The sequence below is a fragment of the Miscanthus floridulus genome, chromosome 1, assembly GCF_019320115.1.
Source record: "Miscanthus floridulus cultivar M001 chromosome 1, ASM1932011v1, whole genome shotgun sequence".
Classification (NCBI taxonomy): Eukaryota; Viridiplantae; Streptophyta; class Magnoliopsida; order Poales; family Poaceae; genus Miscanthus; species Miscanthus floridulus.
Genome location: NC_089580.1, coordinates 106,343,468 through 106,366,143, shown reverse-complemented (window position 1 = coordinate 106,366,143; position 22,676 = coordinate 106,343,468). Strand labels below are relative to the sequence as shown.

The following is a 22,676-nucleotide window of genomic DNA, read 5'->3' as shown; positions in this document are numbered from 1 at the left end:
GCTGAACTTGGCAAGGACCATGGGTGGCGACAACGGGTTTCCCTCTGGTCCCACCTCATGGATCAATTTAGTTAGCAAGAGCATAGTAGAGGAGTAGGCAGTAGAGGAGGAGGGAGTAGAGGAGTAGGCAGTAGAGGAGGAGGGAGTAGAGGAGGAGGGAGTAGTAGTAGGCAGTAGTAGTAGTATACTTGTAGTAGTATACTACTAGAAAGTAGTAGGCAGTAGTAGTATACTAGTAGTAGTATACTACTAGAAAGTAGTAGGCAGTAGTAGTAGTATACTACTAGAAAGTAGTATACTAGTAGTAGTATACAATAGTAGTATAGCAATAGTATAGGAGTAGTATAGGAGGACAGTAGTAGCAGACAGTATAGGAATAGATTAAGTAGAGAAATAGGTAGCACCACCACCAAAATTATATCAAATTTGGCAAAATTGCAGCAGAGTGACCAATTCATCTCAAAATTCTCACAACTTTAGCATGTGATCAGTTTAAAGGCAAGGTGCATCATAGGCAGTGGCATATGCTCAGAATTTTGTCACAAATTTCTTTGGCATCATAGGCAGCAAAAAGAATTGAATTCAAATGCTACGGTTCAGCAAAAGCATCATAGATCAGTAGTATAGCAGTTCAAAATTCACCAAGTGTAGTTTATCCTGTACAATTTTCAGCCGTCCATTCCAAAAGGAGTTTACTATATCCTGTACAATTTTGGCCATATCAATATTCAAATATAAATGAATTATAGAAGATGTAACTGTAGGTACACATCTGAGTCAAGTTTATGAATTATCAACATTATAAAATCAGTCTAACTGTGCCACTAGAAAAAACACAATGTGAGATTGTTTATTTTCACTACAAAAACATGATATTCCATATGCTTATACCCCTTGTTCACAGCTGGTCAAGCTGGACAGAAACAGAGACACATAGACCATTCTTCAGAACAACATATTTCTATGGACAAACACTAGATGATTTTGAGGAAAGAAAACCTGTAACCTCGATAGCAGAAAGCACCTCATAATAGTTTCACTTTGATAAGTAAAGTATTCCAGCTTGTTTATGTCAAACGCACATCCTAAATAAGGTTGGGGAAGTAATAGACCTAAGCACATTATTTTTTTGCACTGAGCTTATAGTGCTGCAAATCAAAGAGGGAGGATCCACATTGTTAAATTTTGTGTCAGAAAACATATTCTACTAGCAGCTAGCACTTGCAGCTTGAAACCAAGCATGACAATTGACAACTACAAGCTATGGCTTTACAAACATGGAACCAAACAATGTGATTCTCAGACTGCAACTGTTGCATGTTCAAAAACTCGTACTAGGATGCTTGCTAACAGGGCACAAGCAGTTATGTCCATTCTGCAAAACGGCCAATCCGCCTATACTGTTCGGTACATCATCATTAACTTGCTTCAGGTCATTAGCTATGTGTCATAGCATGGTTAATATAGTATTCATGGATTTACAACAAACAGAAGGACAAAACCTGATTTCCTGAGAACAGTTTTCCTAGTTTTGCAAACATCCAATTACATTTCTCATGCAGAAACCACACATCTATCTATAGTTTAGCTGGCCTTAATTTATCAGAGTATATTGTAAGGTTATGCACAAATAGAGGACAAGAACTCCATGTCTGCCATAGTAACAGACAGGGAGAAATATCCCACTAGATAGCCATCCCAAAAAACTTTCACAAATCAAAAAATTTGCATCAAGCTATAGAGTGTAGGCAGTAGAGTACCAGTAAGGTCAGCGGGGGCGACGGCGGCCCTCGGTGTCGGCGGCCGGCGCTAGGGTTCCGGGGATGGGGCCCAGCGTGGAGGAGCTCGGCGGCCAGAGCAAGGGTTCCAGGGACGGGGCCCAGCGTGGAGGAGCTCGGCGGCGGCGCGATCCTTCTTAGTGGCTGGCGCTAGGGTTCCGGGGACGGCGGCCCTTGGTGTCGGCGGCCGACGCTAGGGTTCCGGGGACGGAGCCCAGCACGGAGGAGCTCGGCAGCCGGAGCAAGGGTTCCGGGGAGAGGAGGACGGGGGCAGGGCACGGGCACGGGGGAGGAGGACGGCAGCGGGGGTCACCGCAGAGGAGCTCGGCGGCGGGCACGGGCACGGGGGAGGAGGATGGGCGCGAAAGACTTAGAAACTTTGGGCACGGGCACAGGCACATATATAGCCACGGATTAACCACGGCGGGCAATATATGCCACCCGCTGTGGTAAATGTTTACTGCAGCGGGCACCTTATACTGCCCGCCGCGATTAATATATTAACCGCGGCGGGCGCTGTTACGTGCCCGTCATGGTTAATATTTTTGCATTTGCTCACTCAATCTAACACTGATATTTATTATCAATCTAAAACTAATTTTTGCATTTTGCATTTGCTGTGTAGTAGTAGTAGTAGTAGTAGTAGAGTAGTGTTGTGTAGTAGTAGAGTACATGTGAGTAGTAGAGAGTAGTATTAGTACAATAGATAGTAGCAGTAGGTTGAGTAGTACTAGTAGAGTAGTATTGTATAGTAGTAGTAGATTCAGTAGTACTAGTAGAGTAGTATGGTTCCATGATATTAATAATAAGTTACAAAACTTGTCTTCAATAGATCGGGCTATATTATTACATATATGTTTCTGGGATACATATATCATTTTGGTGCAGGTGCTTTCACCGTCCTCTTCTCACCGTCGGGGCGGGCCCACGGCATCATCCTGGACTTGTTGAATCGGTCCTTGACGGCCTTGATCTTCTTTGGATGATCGGTAAAAAGCTCAAGCTCTGCGTAGTTGTTGTATTGTTCGGGACTCTGCACCCCATCAGCTCCCACAATCCGCCGCTTTCCAGACACAACCACATGCCTTTTTGGGTCCTCTACATATATATAGTAGGCCACTTGCGCGACATTGGTTGCTAGTACCCACGGGTCATCTTTGTAGCCGATACTTTTGAGGTCCACAGTGGTTAGCCCATAACTATCCACTGCAACCGCATTCGGTTTGACCCACTGGCAATGGAAGACGGTTATGCATAGGTTTTGGCCGTAGTCAAGTTCCCATATTTCTTCGACTTGCCCATAGTATTGCCTCCTCTGCCCCGTGGAGTCTTCTTTGCCCTCATATCAAACACCGCAGTTCTGTGCCGAGCTCTTCTTGTCCTTGTCTTTCGTGTGGAACCTGTAGCCCTGGACGTCATACCCTTGCCACGTGGTGATTTGGCTGGATGGGCCTAACACAAGCCTCTTAACGGTCTCCGTATCTTCATCAGGGCATCCTTCAAGGGGTATGTGTTGCTCTTTGAGCCACTCATTGAAATTGCTCTTGTGATGGTTCTAGACCCATGCCTCTATGCGCTGTCCGTCATTAGCAGCGCGGATCTCTTCCAGGTGCTTTTCAACATATTTCTCCATGCTCACTAACTGATGAAGGATGTTGTAATGAGCTTCTTGCACCGTTCGGTTTGCCACATCGATGCGTACTTTTCGGCCTGTGCACCCCATCCCTGAGGTTTTGCCTTCATGGTGATGGACAGGCAGCCCAATCACCCTCCCATCTCTTATGTACCTCATACACCAGTTCACGGCCTCCTCTGTTGTGTATGCCTCGATCATAGAGCCCTCTGAGTAAGCGTGGTTATGAACGTATCTGTTGAGGGTGGACATGAACCGCTCGTACGTCCACATCTGGTGTAGGTACATGGGGCCTAGTTGATGGATCTGATCGACCATATGCATCATTAGGTGTGGCATAATATCAAAGAAAGATGGTGGAAAGCACATCTCGAGCTGGCAAAGGGTCTCCGTGATAAACTCCTTCAGGACAGGCAACTCAGCCTTATCAATGACCTTCTAGGTGATGCGGTTAAAGAAGTATGACATCCGTGTGATTACCATCTTCACGTACTCTGGACGGATAGCCCTAATCGCAATTGGTAGGAACATCGTCAGCATGACGTGGCAGTCGTGTGAGTTGTAGCCGGTCATTATGAGGTCTTTCATGGAGACCAGGCTCTTGATGTTGGAAGAGAAACCAGTCGGCACCTTGATACCCCTAAGCAACTTAAGAAAAGCCATCCTCTCATCTTGTGTTAGGTTGCAGGCCGCACCCGGGATATCGACTTTACCGTTCTGAGGCGGTCCTGGGTGAAGGTCCGGCCTGATGCCCAGATTGACAAGATCCGTTCGTGACTTGATACCATCCTATGTCTTGCCCTTGATGTCCAGCAGGACACCGATCATGCTTTCAAAGACATTTTTCTCTAGGTGCATACAGTCGATGACATGGGGTGTATTCAGTGTTTTCCAATATGATAGGTACTTGAAGAAAATTGACTTCTTCTTGAAAGGAATGTCGGCGGGGACTTCCTCCGTCTAGTCCCGCTTTTGCTTCCTTGTCTGCTTGGGCCCCTCTTCAGGCGGCTTCTTCTTCTTTCCAAACTCCACCTGATCCATGTCCTTGACCATCTCATACACCTTTGTCCCCCAACTAGTCAGCGTCGGTTGATCACGCTGCGGCTCGTCCTGATTGTCAAAGTATTTGTTCATAATACTTCTTCTATACCTGTGATTTTTGGCGAGGAACCATCTGTGCCTCATGTACACCTTCTTATTGGATCCCTTAAGGTAAGTGTAGTAGGTCCCGTCGATGCAAATTACATAGCCGGTCTTCCCTTTGATCTGCCCCGATAGTGAGAAGAGACCGGGGTAATCAGTGATGGTGACAAAGATGATTGCTTTTAGTGTGAACTTCTCCTTGCGGGATGCATCCACCATCTGGACCCCAACATCAAATAGTATCTTCATTTCCTCCATGAACGGCTCCAAGAACACATCTATATCATTGCCGGGCTGCTTTGGTCCGGAGATAAGCATGGTCAGCATAAGGTACCTACGCTTCTAACATAGATGGGGAGGTAGGTTGTACATGGTGAGCATGATGGGCCAAGTGCTGTGCGAGCTACTAAGCTCACTGAATGGGTTCATCCCGGCGGTACTCAGCACGAACCTAACATGCCTGGGCTCCTTGCCAAACTCCGGGTAGGCCTCGTCGAAATCCTTCCACTGCTTGCCATCGGATGGGTGTCGTAGCTTGCCATCGTCTTTCAGGCGGTCAGCTGATGCATGCCAGGACATAAGCTTGGCATCGTCCGGGTTCCTGAATATTGCACGTAGGCGATCGGTCACGGGCAGGTACCACACCGACAGTGCTGGACTTTTCCTGTGCGTGTAACCCTCTTCTTCATCGTCGTGCTGAGTCGAGATCTATTTGGCCACACTGCTCTTCTTTGCCCCCTTCTTGTTCTTCTTCCGACCACCCCGCAAGCCTCCCTTGTCTTCTGCATCCATGCGACAACCAGCATTTTTCTTGTACCGACTAAAGCCGCAGTGCAGACAACTCATCAAATTCTCATACTCATTGCCCCGATACAGGATGCAGTGGTTAGGGCATGCATCAAACTTGCTAAGCTTCATCGCCACTGGCCGGATCAGCTTCTTGGCCTGATAAGTATTGGCGGGCACCTTGTTAGCCATTGGGTACGTGGTGGCAAGGTAGCTTAACAACTCATTGAAGCTAGTGTTAGACCAACCATGACGAGCCTTCAACATCAACATATGGAGGTTAAAACAGAGCGCCGTGCACTCCTTCGGACAATCGCCGCCGTCCTTATAGAGAGGATCAACTGCCGCCTGCTTCAACTCTCTGAAATTCTCCAACCACTTTGGGCAACCCAACACAACATCATCTTCATCGAAGTGTTTGACTAGATCTTCAACAAGCTGCACATCCTCGGGTTGGCTCACAGTATCCTGACCATCCCCACCGTTGCCGACTTCATCGGCCATGTCTTGCATTAGATCATCCACCATGATGTAATCACGACAACTGTTGTCACTATCGGCTGGCGCAGCAGCTGCTGAAGATGATGAGGAGCCGGGTGCTCCTAAAGGATCTTTATTCACCGGTGGTGCTGTCGTCGTCGACGTCGAAGGGCTCACTCCAGATGCACCGCCACTCGCACCAACTCTTTCGCCGTGAAATGTCCAGACTGTGTAGCCCAGGACGAAACCATACATGATCAAATGAGTTTGCACCTCGTTGTCTCGATGGGCTTTCAGGTTCTTGCAACGAGAACATGGACATATGGTTGTCATCCACTTTAGTCTCTCACGGTGAGCTTTATCAGCAGTAATAAACTTCCTTAATTCAAAGAGATACCGCGGATCATTCACTCTATCGATCCGGTACATCCATTCTAACCTATCCATCATACCTGCAAACATTATCCGTCACAATCAACATTAAATAAAGAAGAATTAGGAGAAATTGATGATTTTTACGTCCAAAATCATGAAAAAGAGAGGAAATGATGATGTGAAAGATGAAGCATACATCTATGATGAATCTAAAGTTAAAGAAATACATAACATCATTTTTTCTATTAAAATTGATCTAGATCTAGATCTAGATCTAGACTAGATCTAGATCTAGATCTAGAGAGAACTCTAGGTGATGGAAATAGAGAGAGAGAGGATGGAAGGAGAGAGGGAGAGCCTTTATGGACCTCTTATGATGTCCTCCTCCATCAAATCCAAGCCCTTCAACTCAAATCAAAAGTTTCCTCAAATTTTAGGGCAAAGCCTCCCCCCATGAGTTTGAGAGAGGAAGACCCGTGGAGAAGATGAAGTGGTTGTGCTGTGTATTTGTACAGGCTTTACCGCGGCAGGCAAGATAAAGCGCGCGCCTCGGTAAATCAACTATTTACCGTGGCGGGCAGTTTAAAGAGCCCGCCACGGTAAATAGTATTAACCGCGGCGGGCGATGCATACCGCCCGCCGCGGTAAATAATGATTTCCTACGGCGGGCAAGTAAGCTGGCCCGCCACGGTAAACCCTTTTCCCGCGGCGGGCGCCTCGGTGGCCGGCCTCGCTGGCCGGCCACCGGTTAACCGTGGCGGGCAAAAGAGGTGCCTACCACGGAGCCTATTTTGGCCATGCTGTGCAAATTGATTCCTGTAGTAGTGTACGAAGACTACATTGATGAACCCAAATGTGATCATATGTTACTTGCAACAAGCACAACTAGCAAGAAAGAAAAGGTGATAGTCGATCCATAAATAGTCATACATAATAGTTCTCATAAGTAGAAGCCAAATATCAAGTCTCATAGGCAAAAGAGAAATAACAAGTCTTCCTCATCAAAAGTTATCTTAACATCCATACTTCCATCTCACCCCCTAACTCTTGCGTCATCTCCTATCTATCTATGGTGACTGCACATCTGAGGGACCATCCAAAGCACCTGCTGCCGATAAAGGAATAGGAGGGTCGGTGATGTTCTCTTTGACATTGGCGTCGATGGCATCGTGAACCTCGTGGGTAGTGTCATTTGGAGGAGCAACAATAGTTTAACATTTATGATACAAAATAGTTACCATTAAATTAATCAAATAATATATTGTGATAATAAATTCATTTGCAAACATAAATAGTAACACTATGAACTATAAATTTGGTCAATCTTGAGCAATTTTGACTGACACGAATCCCATCATTGCACATTTGATACGAAATAGTCTCACCTGTAGCACCTATTGTCGAAGAAGGCCTAGGAGTGTCGGTGATGTTCTCTATGACACTGGCGTCGCCGGCATCATGAACCATGTCAGTCGTCTCATCTGAAAGAGCAACAATAATTTAACATTTATGATACAAAATAATTACCATTAAATTAATCAAATAATATATCTTGATAATAAATTCAATTGCAAACATAAATAGTAACACTATGAACTATAAATTTGGTCAATCTTGAGCAATTTTGATAGATACGAATCCCATAATTGCACATTTGATATGAAATAGTCTCACCTATAGCACCTACTGCTGAAGATGGCCCAGGAGTGTCGGTGATGTTCTCTATGAGTCTGGCATTGCTGGCATCATGAACCGTGTTAGTCATCTCTTATGAAGGAGCAACAATAGTCTCAATTGTAGGAGAAGATGATGTCGACGAAGGCATAGGAGGGATGATGATGTTCTCTCCGAGATTGGCGTCGACGTCATCGTGAACCTTGTCGATCGTCTGTCCTATAGGGGCAACAATAGTTTAACATTTATGATACAAAATATTTGCCATTAAATCTATCAGATAATATATTTTCATAATATATATATTTGAAAACATAAATGGTAACACTATGGACTATAAATTTGGTCTCACCTATAGGAGGAACAATAGTCTCTATAGTGGTAGTGGAAGTCGTCGCTAGAGCCTTAGGAGCTTCGAGAGTATATGTACCTAACTCCATGGTTGTCCTCACTGTACTCTGCTCATGCACCGTCCGAGGTGATGACTCGGTGTATACAGGGGCAACTGGACTAGGAGCCAGAGCAATTGGCCGTGCTAGTAGATCTGTTTGAATGTGAGTACTCGATGGGAACATCTGGAGTGGTATAGGCAGGAAACCACCGATCCCCTAGCTAGCTGGCGACATAGCCTGAAATTGACCCTGAAGTGGGGCAAGGACTTTAAAATTAGGGGGTGCAATTCCTGTGGCACTATAAAGCTGATTAAAGCAGCCACTAAACATTGTGTACATATTAGCCATGTGTGCCTGCTGATTTGCCAGGGCTTGAGAAAGAACCTGTGACTGCTGCTTCATCTGCACTTACATCATGATAAGCGTATCTCGATTCTATCTCGACTCGGCCGCCTGATCTTGTATGGCCCATGCCATACTCTAATTGGACTCAGTCAACACTCTAAGTATCTAAGTAAGCTCTGATGGTTGCTAAACAATTGTCGAAGTCACCTGAGGAGGGGCAGAGGATGCTATAACATGTGGCTCGACGTCACTATCGTCAATGCCGAATGCAGGCACTGAGGCCTCGTCGTCATGTGCACAGTGTGGTGGCGTAGGGAGGTACAAGCTGTCATCTGAGTCTGAATCATTCGGTTTATCTGCACCAATCACCTCTTCTACATTCATCAGCCCTCCTAGTCTAGCCTCATGCTCTACCTACTCTAGGGCTGCATCCTCTTCTTCATGTCTCTCTATTTCCTCCGCTGAGAACTGCTCCTGAGCAGCTTTGAGGGCATGATGTCCACGACGCCGATTGAAACTCAACACTAGATGGTAGGTCTAAAGCACATTTTTTATCGCCTGGTACTCCTTCCGGCACCAATTTGGATAAGTCTTATTAAGCAGGTAGCTGATAATATGAGGGTACACCTACTGTCGTCCAACATTAATAGCATCAGTAATGACATACTCAATCTCACACAACATGAAGTCTAAGAAGTCGAACTGCTCTCTAGTACAAATGGAGAGGAGAAGCCACTACTGCAAGCTAGTTAGCGACTCCTGGTTGCCTGCACGAGGGAGGACTATCTTCCTCATAGCCATGTGTAGAACTTGCACTTCCGATCATAGTTGGTCTGATGTACGTAGAGAGCCATCAGCAAAAGGCTGCTAGAAGAGTGGACGTATCTGCTGGTCTATAGGGAAGGTACCTCCAGCTCTCCCATGTCGCGGTGGATCCACGTCACCATAAACTATCTGGTGTAGCTTCCTATATGAGGCAGCAACTCCAAGATGCCTTCTCATCTCGCCCAAGTAAATTCGTGTCATATGTTCATTGACCATCAACTGAATGAACCGGCAATGCGGGTCGATCCACACTATAGCATAAAACTAACGTACCCAATGAGTCACAACTTGGTCTACCTCGCTGAAAAGGCGAACAAAGCCCTAGAACCTCTCAAATAGGGGGAGGATCAGCATGCCTGCTTCTCTCTCAAGCTCATCCCAGCCAATTCGCCACTGGTCTGCTATTGCAATATTTCTCATCATATAGCTCCTATGGAAGCTATCCTAAGTAATAGTCCAGAAAGCCCTACTGCAATCTTTCTCTCTGATCTGTGGAAACCAGAACGCAACATCATAGAACCTGATGTCCATTATCTTCTTTGAGCTCAATCTCGTAAAGTCACGGAATCTAGGCCTCTCTCCTGCTACTCTGCTCACTTCTGCTCCTCTTTCTGCCACTTAAATCCTCCTCCTTGAGTTTTAGGGCCCCGACGACTCGCTTGCATGCGGTGCGCACGAGTCCGGTGCAAACATATAAGTTTGGTGTTTCTTGTGGAACGTGTCCATCCACTGAATCTGCTCCTCAGTATACTCTTCCATCTGTACTCCCTCTAGGATAACTGATGGGTCTCCTCGCCCCTCCGCGCTAGGTAGGACGATTGTCTAGTCTCCCTCTCTGTAATCCTCAATGCACCACCACGACCTCGACCCTAGCCTTGCCTCTTGGGCCAACATAGCCCTAGTGGCTTGTTCCTCTCTTTCTCGTTGCTTTTCTGTCCTACTCTTCTTCTTCTTTGGCTCAGGTTCAGGAGCCTTGTCCTTCCCCTTTCGTAGGCATCTGCACGAGTTCGGTGGGGGAAAGCCATGAGACTAGGTTAAACAACATAAAAAGCATACAAGCATTTCATCAAACACGTAGCATGCATGATCAGCGGGAGCGAAGGCATCACCTTTCCTTAGCCGATTTGGTGGCTCACCTTTAGAAGGAGAATGCGCATGACATCCGGTTGAATGCGCGTGACACAGGGGACGGCGGCGTGTGTGATGACGGCGCCGGCGTGGTCGGGGTGTCGGTGGCACGACACAGAGACGGTGGCGCCGATCGGGGGGCGGCCATGCAGAACCACCACGGGTCACAGGGATGGCGGCGCATAGTGGTGCTATCGCGAGCAACCCGGATCACGAGTGTGATGGCGGTTTGCGATGGCGACACAACGGTGGCGGCGATGTAGAGCGACCACGGGTGCGGGGGCGGTTAGGGCATGTGAGAAGAAAAACGGTTCGGCCCCTGTTTTTAAATCTAGAGGACCGCAGATTGTCTGGCCATTGTAAAAGAAACTGGCCGGTCTTTAGGGGAACCGCTGCTGAAAATGAATGTCTGGCCTTTTTGTTTTGTCATTGGCTGGACCGTCCTACGCCATGTATTAGATTAGAAAAATTAAAAACAAAATTTTTGGCCCACGTGGGTTCGAACCCGGGGCTGCGGGGAGGCCGAGTAGAGGCTTAACCGCTGCGTTAGGATAGGAAGTTCGATAGAATGGCTTCTTTTTCTCCTTTTAGTCTTTATTGCTGCAGTATTAGTTAAAAAATAAAAATAAAAAATTTGGCCCGCGTGGGGTTCGAACCCTGGGGCGGTAGGGTCGACAGAGTAGAGGCTTTACCGCTGCGCTAGGATAGTGAGTTCATTGGAATAGCTTTCTTTTTTGCTTTTAGTCTTTGCTTGCTAGTAGTACTAAATAATAAAATTAAAAACAAAAAGTTTGGCCACGTGGGTTTGAGCCTAGGGCTACGGGGAGAGAGAGTAGAGGCTTAACCGCTGCGTTAGGATAGGAAGTTCAGAGAATAGCTTCTTTTTCTCCTTTTAGTCTTTATTGCTGCAGTATTAGTTAAAAAAATTAAAAATAAAAAATTTGGCCCGCGTGGGTTCGAAACAGGGGCTGCGTGGAGACAGAGTAGAGGCTTAACAGCTGCTGCTAGGATAGTATGTTCGATAGAGTAGCTGTTTTTTTCTTCTTTTAGTCTTTAGTTGCTGCGCTAGGATAGTAAGTTCGATATGATTTGTTTTTTTGGTTTTAAGCTTTCATAAGGCAGTATTAACTAGAGAAATCAGTACAATCCATAATAATTTATTAGTACAAACAATTATTGAAGTCACTACAAAGCAATTGTTCAAGTACACAACAAAGTTCGTGCAAACATAAGTAAATTACATATTTGGACCACGTCGCATCACGTAGAGGTTGTAGTGCAGGTCATTAATTTCATAGCCTAGACCATCAGTGATGTAGAGCAGCGTATTTACTAGTGCACTCTCCCTTGCTTCACAAGATCGAGCACAAGGTCTACCAACGACTGTTAGCAAAGTTCGTGGAGATGCTGATAAATTTGTCACACGCACACGTTCTTGGAATCCATGTGTAGTGGGTGTTGGCCCACCAAATTCCCACTCATAAGGACCCAATTGAGGCATTGCCTGGTTTAGAATTGCTTCAAAGCTACAAGCTGCAAAGGTTAAGTCATACTCCTCAACCTGTAAGTGTTGAAAAAATAGATATGAGAACCATGCATATAGACATACCAATAAATATAGGTATGAGCTATGAGATTCACTTCGATCTTACCACATCAAATTGCTTGTGTTGAGCAACCATTGCACAAAGACCTGCCACATCATGTCTGACACCCTCATCCAAAGCTCTTATCATCATGGAGGAGAATGAAGGAATATTGTACCCAACATTCCCAAGCGCCCTTAAACATTGTAGCACAGCATATTTTTCCGCCATAACCTGGTAGGCTTGGCGTGGGCCCGTCTCACTGATATGTACAAGCTCACCATGGTCACCCCACCTAGCTTCGATTAAAAAGGTAATTCGACATTGCCAGCCACCCTATATAGTAGGGAATCTCTCAACATTGATCTCGTCAACACCAAACTTTGAGAGTGTCTGTTCGAACCATTGGAGCGATTGAATTGTCTATAATAAATTTAAGAATCATATATATCAGGAAAAAGGATATATGCGTAGGTATCTTTAAAATATATTATTTTACTGAAACCATGTTCCTTACTATGCTTGGATATGGGTGCTTTGCATACGACAAGATTGGTTGGAATCCATTGTCATATATGAAGTCAAGATCCTGGGGAGGCAGTTGTCTGGCCATCTCTTCTCCTAAATTTATGTTAACATAAAAATAATAGCCTCCTCTTTTATTTTTTTAAAATATTATATATTCTTGTCCTACTCCGGCCATCCCAAAATACAAAACATTTTTTAAAAATATTAATTATTTTATCCTAGACTGTGCACGTGCACTGATTTGTCATGTGCTAGTGACACTATCATACCCTATGCACGTGCATGATTTTGACCAAGATAAATACACGAAATCAGTGAAAAAATACTACCATTTGTGTCTTAACTTGTTGGTAATAATCTAGATCAGAAAGAGCAGTCACTTACTAGATCAGGGAAAGGGAAAGAGGAGTCCACGTCGCCGGTGTTGCCTCCTTGCTGCCAGCAAAACATCGCTCTCAGTCTCGACGAGTGCGGGTGTTATCGGAAGCAAAGAGAAGTAACGCGTGCACGTAAGGGGTAAAGAACAGAAGTTACCAGTGCGCGTGTAACGCATGGGTAACTTCCAGAAGACATTAGAGGCGGTTATGTAAAGATAACCGACCCTAAAAATAGCAACAGAGGCGGTTATTTAAAGGAAACCGCCTCTGAAAATGTTCACGTGCGAACAGGGGGGCCAAACATTTTTAGAGGCGGTTTCCTAAAACAACCGCTGCTGAAAATGATTGTCCGACCAAATAGTATTGTCCGACCTTTTTGTTTCTTCTCTGGCCGGACTATCCTGCTGATCCAGTTTTTAAAATTTAAGTAACTGACCACTTTGTCCGGCCAAACAGTAATGTCCGGCCTTTGTGTTTCTACTCTGGTCGGACTGTCCTGCTGTTCCATTTTTAAAATTTAAGTAACTGACCGCTTTGTCCGGCATTTGTGTTTAAGTGGTGGCCGGACCGTGCTGCGGCTCCGATTTTTTCTAACCCTTCACGTGGCCGCCCCTACCGTAGTAATATTTTGCGTTTTGTTTATTGACAAATTCTTCAAAAGCACGAGCCAACAAAATAAAATATACATATAAAATTATCAGTTCATTAATGTGCCACATGGTCTTAATATTATTACAAATGTTCCAGACATAAATGAATAATTAAGCTGTTACAACTCTGCCTTCCGTATCAGTGCGCAGGTATGGAATGACATTTGATTTTTCCACCTGTGCTTCTACAAGCTTGATCTTGTTTGGTAGGTCTGTGAATAGTTGCATTTCGCAGTACTGATTGTGCTCCTCCAAATCCTCTACGCCGTCTACTCCTAGGATCCTCTGTTTCCTAGATATAACAACATGCCTCTTTGGATTCTCGGGATCAGCATAATACATGACCTGTGCCACACGAGTAGCAGGCACCCACGTGTGATCCTTGTAACCTACATTGTCGAGGTTGACACGTGTGAGTCCAAATTTCTCGACCTCAATGCCACCCGGTTGCTTGACCCATTGGCACCAAAACATAGTGATCTGTATATCTGGTCCATAGTCCAATTTCCATATGTCCTCTATGAAACCATAGTGTGTGTGAACTTCCCCAAATGCATCGACATTTTCAATATGAACCCCACTATTTTGAGTCACCGACTTCTGGTCCTTTGCTTTGGTGTAGTAATGTGTATCCATTTACATCATATGCCTAGCCAAGATGTGACCTAGGATGATGGCCCCTGAGCCAACCTCCATAAGGTTTCCCCTTCTAGGTAAGTCTTGTTCCCCAAGCCACTTGCCAAATAGATGCTTCTGCTCACGAACGATCCATTGCTCCTGAGCACCCTGGATTTTCTGCTCTTACGAGTGCAATGTGTTTCATCGATAAATGGCTCCATCACCGATAGGTATTGCAACACATAGGAGTGTGCTTCTTCCACTTGAGTGTATTCCTTGTCGGTGAATGTTTTCCTACCCTTGCTGCCTTTCCCCGCCAACCTACCTTTATGACGAGTTACAGGCAAACCAAGTGCACGTTTATCCTCTTCCCGCAAGTAATCTTGACAAGCCTCAATGACTTCTTCAGCACAATATCTCTCTATCATGGATCCCTCAGGGTGAGCACGATTGTGTACATAGCGGTTTAGAATAGACATGAATCTCTCATACGACCACATCTCATTCAAGTACATAGGCCGAGCCACCTAACCTGGTCAACCATGTGCATCATGAGGTGCGGCATTATATCAAAAAATGATGGTGGGAAGCACTGCTCAATTTGGCCCATAGTCTCAGCCATGAAATGCTTTAAGTCACCTAATTCGTCCTCACGGATCTCCTTCCATGCAATTTGGTTGAAGAAGTAGCACATCCGGGTGATGACCATCCTCACGTATACGGGCTTTATAGCCCTAATAGCAATAGGAAGGAAACATGTCAACATCATATGGACAATCATGAGCATTAAAACTAGTTAACAGTCAGGTCTTTCATTGAGACTAATCTCTTGATGTTGGAGGAGAAACATGTCGGCACTTTTAAGCCCCTTAGGCTCAGGCAGATTGCTCTTTTCTCATCATTTGTCAGGTTGTAGCTGGCTACAGGAAGGTACTATCTTCCGTTCCCTAGGTCTTCTAGGTGAAGCTCCGGTCTAGACTCCAAACAGTACTAGGTCCTCCCATGACTTCAGTCCATCCTTTGTCTTTGCCTTAATGTCCATCAATATCCCAATGATGCTCTCAAACACATTCTTTTTGATGTGCATGCCAGTCGATGGAATGGCGCATGGCCATGTCCGGCCAGTAAGGCAGGTACTTGAAGAAGATTGACATCTTCTTGAACGGCACGCCGTCAATCGAAGGTGTATCTCTCTTATTGATCTTTCCATCCTTATTCTTTTTACCATAGGCGACTTTGATGTTCTTCACCATGTTATACATGTAATGCCCGTCCCGCCTCTCTAGCGCATGCCCTGTCTCAATAGTACTACCAATGAAGTATTTCATCATCCTTTTGCTTCGGTACCTATGTCCTTCCACTAAGAAACGTCAGTGACGCATGTACACTACCTTTTGGGATCCCTCCAGGAACTAAGGTACAGTGTCAATCAAGCATTCCGAGCATCCCATGAATCCTTTGATCTGTCCTGAAAGGGAAACCGTCTTGGGTAGTCATTGATGGTAACAAAAATGATGGCTTTGCATTTGAAGGTACTCTTCGCAAGCTCATCCCATATTTTCACTCCATGCTTCCATAGTATCTCCATTTCTTGCATCAACGGCTCGAGAAAAACAACTATGTCGATACCTGGTGCTTTGGGCCCTGAAATTATAATGGGCGACAATATATACTTCCTCTTCTAACACAACCATGGATGGAGGTTGTAGATCGATAGGATTACTAGCCATGTGCTGTGTGTGCTGGTCCTATCACCAAAAGGATTCATTCCATCAGTGCTCAAAGCGAACCTGACGTTTCTCGGATCTTCATGAAATTCTTGGTACTTGCCATCGAAGTCCTTCCACTGTTATCCATTGGATGGGTGAGATAGCACTCCGTCGTCTTTCTTGCGTTCATCTAAAGCCCACCATCGCATGAGCTCTGAGTCCCTTGGGTTTGAGAACAAATGCCTCAAGCGATCAATCGGAGAAAGATACCACATAACCAATGCAGGAATTCTTCTTTGGTTAGTATCATCTACTACTAAGGTGTTGTTTTCCTCTTCAACATTCTGAGAAGCATCATTTTTCTTTTCACCCTTCTTTCTCTTTTTTCCAGTGTTAGTACCCTCACTGCAGTCTTCGTTTACTTTGTACCGACTAGCACCACAGTTAGGACACTTCGTTAGGTCTTTGAACACCCCACGATAAAGGATATAATGGTTTGGACACGCATGTATTCATTCCACACCCATCGTTAGTGGACTGATAAGCTTCTTCGCTTGATATGTGTTGGTAGGCACAAAGTTTGGCTTAGGAAGCACAACAGCCAACAGAGTCAATAGGTCATTGAAGCTTCTATCGGACCAGCCATACTTAGCCTTCAAGATCAGTATGTCTAGCACAAAACGTAGCAACGACCACCTTTTCTCACAAACCTTTTGCTCCGAGTACAAACGTTCTTCCCTTGCCTTTCACACCGTCTCCAAGTTATCTAGCCCTTTCAATAGTAATTCTTGTTCTACGTGGCGCAACATGTCGTCTAGGAAGTCTTCTTCTTCATCTTCTTCGTTGTCTACACCATCATCCTCCCCACCACAGCCTTCTCCACCACCACAGCCTTCCCCACCACCACTGCCTGCAACATCATCTCCTGGAACATCATGCATCATGACACGATGGGCATCGTCATCTTCCCTTACTTCTGGTGGATTTGTACCTTCCATGTTGTCTGCTTCTGTACGTCTCTCACCATGATGATCCCAAATCTCATAGTTCTCCATGAAACCCCCTTCTTACCAAGTGTGATCTTATCGTATTTGGAATCTCAACATACTATACGGTTCTGACAGTCAACACAAGGGACTATATATCTTTTGTCTGCTTAATCAAAGCGTGCCTTTTACCTACTTCAATAAAACCATTCACATCTTGTATGTAGGAAGCTTCATGTCTTCTTTTCGTGTACATTCATGACCTGTCCATATGTGCCCTTCAAAAATAAAAGGTATATTTGCATGAAGGTATTATTCACATATAAATGTTAAGGCAATTGATGTCTATTTTTTATACAAATATTACATTATTCTAGACCTAAAGCTTAAAAAATGATAAAGTAAATATAGAAATTAACTAGAGTTCATGTGAGCCAAAGTACTTAAGTTGGGCAAAATCAGTCTAAATTGCTAGGAAAAATAAAAAATCTAACATCATGCATGTCTCTCTCTATATCTCTAAGTGAAAGAAACGAACATGAAAAGTTTGAAAAGAGTTTAGGTATGCCACTATCTCACCTCTCAAATGCAACTCCTTCAAGGCAACATATCAGGTGCAAACCAACCAACCTGTGCAAACTTAGAAACTACCAATCAGGACCACTAGATGCTGATCCAATGGATGGGGTGAGAGGGCTTAAACGTAAAAAAGGCCGTCAGGTGGGGAGCTTAAGCGCAAAAAAATCCCACCTCTCACCTCATCCATTGGATCAGCATCTAGTAGTCCTAATCGGTAGTTTCCAAGTTTGCACAGGTTGGTTGGTTTGCAGCTGATACGTTGCCCTCCTTCAAAGGTTCAAAGGGTAAAACCTCCCCCTCTATTTTTGCTATTTCTCTCCCTCCAAGTGAGCTAAACAGTGATGCTCAGCAGACTATTCCGAGGAGGAAGAAGGGGTATTTAGGGGGGCATTTTTAGGGGTGGTTGACTAATGAGAACCGCCTCTGAAGATCCATCTTCATGGGTGGTTCTCTTAATGCAACTGCCCCTTAAGATGGACCAATTTCATAGGCGGTTTTCTTAATAGAACCGCCCCTGAAGATGGAGTAGCTTTTTTCCTTCTTTTAGTTGCTGCGCTAGGATAGTACGTTTGATCTGATTTGTTTTTTTGGTTTTAAGCTTTCATAAGGCATTTCAATCCTACACGAGTTAAATTTCATAAACCTAATCAAACATAACAATACGAATAAACCTAATGAACACATGAACCTTACAAACCAGACACAACTCTAGTCTATCTCCATTGCCAGTAGCATATGTCTCAGATGGTGTAACCACAATCATTGTCTATGTGATGCAAGGCCCGCACTACAACACTCTCCATTGTCCTCACAATGCCGAGGACATGACGTCCCATAGATGTAGCCTACTGACGGACTATCGATGACCTGGTTCTGCCTAAATCTCACGGAATATTGGATGCTAGCTGTCATCCTCGGGCCTATCGCTTCCACGAAGTCCCAGGCGTACCCCAATCACTTACGAGCTTGCGTGAGAATTGGCTGCAAGCCACATGCAGCATAGGTGAAATCATAGAGCAAAACCTGCAAGCGGACAAATAAAAAATATTAGGAAGCACTCATATAATAATAAGAATAAATAAACATTACTCTCATATCATACACGATGTACCACATCCATATGGTTGAATGTCGCATGCCTCTCACTTACTCACAGCACATCCAGACTATGCTGAATTAAAGTTTGAATCGTCAAGAACGAGAAATCAGGCATATGGTAGCCAATTCGCTCAATTGCCTACAAAGAAAGTAGCACGACATCGATCTAGACGCCTATCTTGGTCGACGACTGTCGTCCATTTTGCATGATGTCCTGGCGTACCTCATTATTGTACCTAATGGGGATGTCGAAGGCGAGACTGCACGTCTATAAATCGGCTCCTTCATCATTCACAACCTCACGTGTCGTGTTCTCGAAGATCTCCCACACCCCGAGCATCCATAGTGTTGCTTCCAGTCACTTGACCGGTTTTATAGTATGTGACATATGCAACAATCATATTATGAATGAATGTATATATGCAAAAATTATATTAGCACGTAAAACTTAAAATATTCCATACTATTGATGGGTTTGGGTAACGCAAAACGGCCCTATCTGGAGATGGCGTGAATGGAAGATCGCCAGGGTGAAAACTTGGGTCTTATGGCTGGGGAAGTCCGCCGCCATTCATTGTCACTAAAAAAACTAAAAAAACATCGCAACAAATATAGAACCCCCATATAAATATACCATGCAACAAATATATATTAGAAACATGTAAACAATAAATGATGCATAAATAAAAATAAAATCCACCATTATTATTCCTAATTAAAAACCACATATTTGAATATTTCTATGCTTATTACTAAAGAAAGCATGAAAATGATCTACATTATCAGCAATGAAAGATTAGAATGGATGGAAGAAGATGCTAACCTTTAGAAAAATGGTTGGAAGAAGACGCTTGATGGCGGCCGGCAAGAACTGCTCTTGCTCCTCCAAGCAAGAACGCACGCGCAAGTGAGCTAATGGTGCTCAGCATGCGTACTGTCCGAGAAGGAAGAAGATATTTAGGGGGTGGCCATTTTTAGGGGCGGTTAACTAAAGAGAACCGCCTCTGTTAATTCATTTGTAGGAGTGGTTCTCTAAATGAACCGTCTATGAAAATAGGACACTTTTAGAGACGGTTTTGTAAAGAAGACCGCCTCTAAAGATCCATTTTTAGGGGTTGTTCTCTTAATGTAACCGCCCTCCTGAAAATGGACGGCTATCAGAGGTGGTTTTATTAATAGAACCGTCCCTGAAGATGGATCTTCAGAGGCGGTCATGAAGCTACAATGCCCCAAGCACGGTTAGAGGCGGCGTGCTAGGTGAACCGTCTCTGATTGAAAACGGGGACATCGCTGAAAATGATTTCTGTAGTAGTGAAGAAGGCGCTTTTGCTTAGCAGGAACGCCCTCCAACTCCTCGACCTTTGCCTTGAGGCTGTCAACCGTGTCAGAGGACTCCACTTCGATGGTGTAGTGTCTACCAGCGAAGCCCTTCACGAAGATCTGCATCTAAACACAACACACAATAATCAGTTTAGTGAATCATATAATAATCAGTTTAGTGCACCATATTCTGTTATACAAAACCAAACACAAACTCAAACACGCGATGGGTCACGCCTTCACGCGCTCGCGCGACCCATCGATGCGCCGCCGGAGTGGAAGAAGAGTCGTTCGGGGCCAGGTCATGGTTTTGGTTTCTGAAGGGGTTTCAATCACCGGCGGTGACAGGAGAGAAGGCAGCGGGGCGGGGCGGCGGAAGATGGCAGTTGGACGGAGCTGACGGTGGGGGCATCCGGTTGCTGGTTATTGGAGGGCGGGGTCGAGGAGTGGGTGCGGGAGTCGCGTGGCACGACGAGGTGGTGGGAGCCGCCGGCTGCGGATGGTGCAGGGCAGGGCCGGCGAAGGCGCGCGCTCCTCAAACATGCAACCTGCAGCGAATTAACTTGGTCCCAAACCACACTGTGAGTTAACTTTGTCACAAACCTAACGGCGGCAAGGGAGGTAGATGAAGACAATCAGCACGGTTCAATGCAAATACTCGCACACACGTCCAACACACGAATGCGCATATCCTGCCAGTACAAACGTCTCTATAACGGCCGGGATAGATATAGTTATATTTATTATTAAAAAGTAAAAAGTATGCAAACCTTGGTCAATCGAACATGCAAATTAACCTATAACTACTAAGATATTTGCTAAGTGGATTTATCATGCCAAGAGAATAAAGCTGCGGCGAACACAAAGAAAGCAGATCAATGCGGAGACCGGGTCAAAAGGATCACCTCGTCTTGGTCGTCGTCAGTGGCGGCGGTGGCGGCTACCACGATGGCGTCGTGTCGTCTGTCGTGGGAGCTAGGTCGTCTCGATCAAACGGAGGTAGGAGTAGTCTTCATGATACCTAATTGATATATAACCAATGTACAGCTCGGCCCAACTCATAGTCAGTCTATCGCGCAAGGCCCATGTCACCCCACGGTGCTTTCGTGGGCCGAACCGATCGCATGTGCGGACGTGCCTAGCTAAGTAGGCCCAGCCGCTGCTGCTTCTCATCCGTTTTGCCTCTCATAGAGCAGGTTTTATCTTTTCGTTTTCGTTTCGTTTTCTCTCTTTTTCCTCTTTTTTTCAAATCCTTATGAGTAGTCCAATAATTTTATGATTCTTATATATCCATGTTAATTTTCATGAAAAAATATTTTTTCTTCTTTCTTTTCTTTCTTATATATATGGTATTTCTCGTTATTGTGAGAGTTTCTAATTTTTTTCCCTAGCAAACTCTAGAAAGGATTGACATATAAACTCAGATGGAAACTAGTAAAATTAAGATCTTGAGTCCATTATATTTTCTATGCTGGACTAAACCTTCAATACACCTAGCATTTTATGGGATTTGGGCTTTATTTCATTTAATTGAAATAAAAATTTATCACAGTTAATTAAATCCAACATTACTAGATGGAAAACTAGCTATTCAGAAACCTTAATAGAAGAATACATCACCTATGAAACGACAAGTTAACTTAGTAATTTTCTTAAAAAACTCAACATGACAACACCAAGCTACACCGCCGGCAAAAGTTTATCCTGCCTTCCTTATCTTTAAAAGTCTATTTTCCTCCCTCAGTTATAAACTTCCTGAAACTCTCAGCAAAAAGTAAAACTCATATAATGAATCCTATTCTATGTCATAGATTTTGTGCACTTTTTTATATATAAACTTGTTTGACTTAGAACAAAACTAAAACAATTTATAATTGGGAACTTAGTTGTAGCAAGCCAAGCCAGCTTGTTATTAAAGTAGCTCCTTAATGAGCTTAATCACTAGCCACACCAGTGTTGGGTTCCGCATTATTACATACCAATATAGATGGCCATATAGCCCGCCCTATCGAACGTGCTCGTGCTGGCCTGGCATGATGCAATGTTTCATGCCTGGGCCGCTCCCCAGGCACGTCGGGCAGCTTAGCACAGCCCAATAAAAAAGGGAGGTTTGGCCCCATAGAACCCCTACCCCGGCGCCCCTCAGCCCCTGCTCATAACCCCAATTCATTTCCCCTCCACCCTCGACCTCACCGTTGCTCTCGTAGTCTCGCCTAAACCATGTGAGTTCTTGTCCTCGTCCGTCCATCCTCTGCCGCTCGCTATCTTTTTTGATTCGTGCATCGTTCTCGTTGCTCGGGGTCTCCCTCGTCTTCTCTGGCATAGGGCTCCGGTTGCGCATGTATGATATCAACTCCAAACCCTAATCCGAACCCTATCATCATAGTTTTGTTGTGTTGTATACAGTATACTTGTATGAAATGTGGATATATTGATATGTTGTATGAAATGTTGAATAGAGTACCTAAAAGGAGCATTTTGAGATGTTTGTTTGACTATGGTAGCCTGACCTACTGAGTTGGCCATGCTTCTCGGGCTAGCCCGGCCCAAAAAAAGTGGCCCCGCCATAGTGGGTTGTGCTTTTGCTGGGCTCGTGCCGTGGCATACTCAGGTATGTCCCTTTTTAGTTGCACATGTTTTCAAACTCCTAGTACGGAGGAACTATC

General features: G+C 44.7%; 2 pseudogenes; both read right to left on the bottom strand.

The window, feature by feature from the left end:
* The window catches only part of LOC136461012 (polyubiquitin-like), a 37,695-nt pseudogene extending 16,753 nt beyond the window's left edge, over positions 1–20,942 (bottom strand).
* Positions 1,916–5,532, bottom strand: LOC136510412 (uncharacterized; annotated as a pseudogene).
* Positions 20,943–22,676: the final 1,734 nt, after the last annotated feature.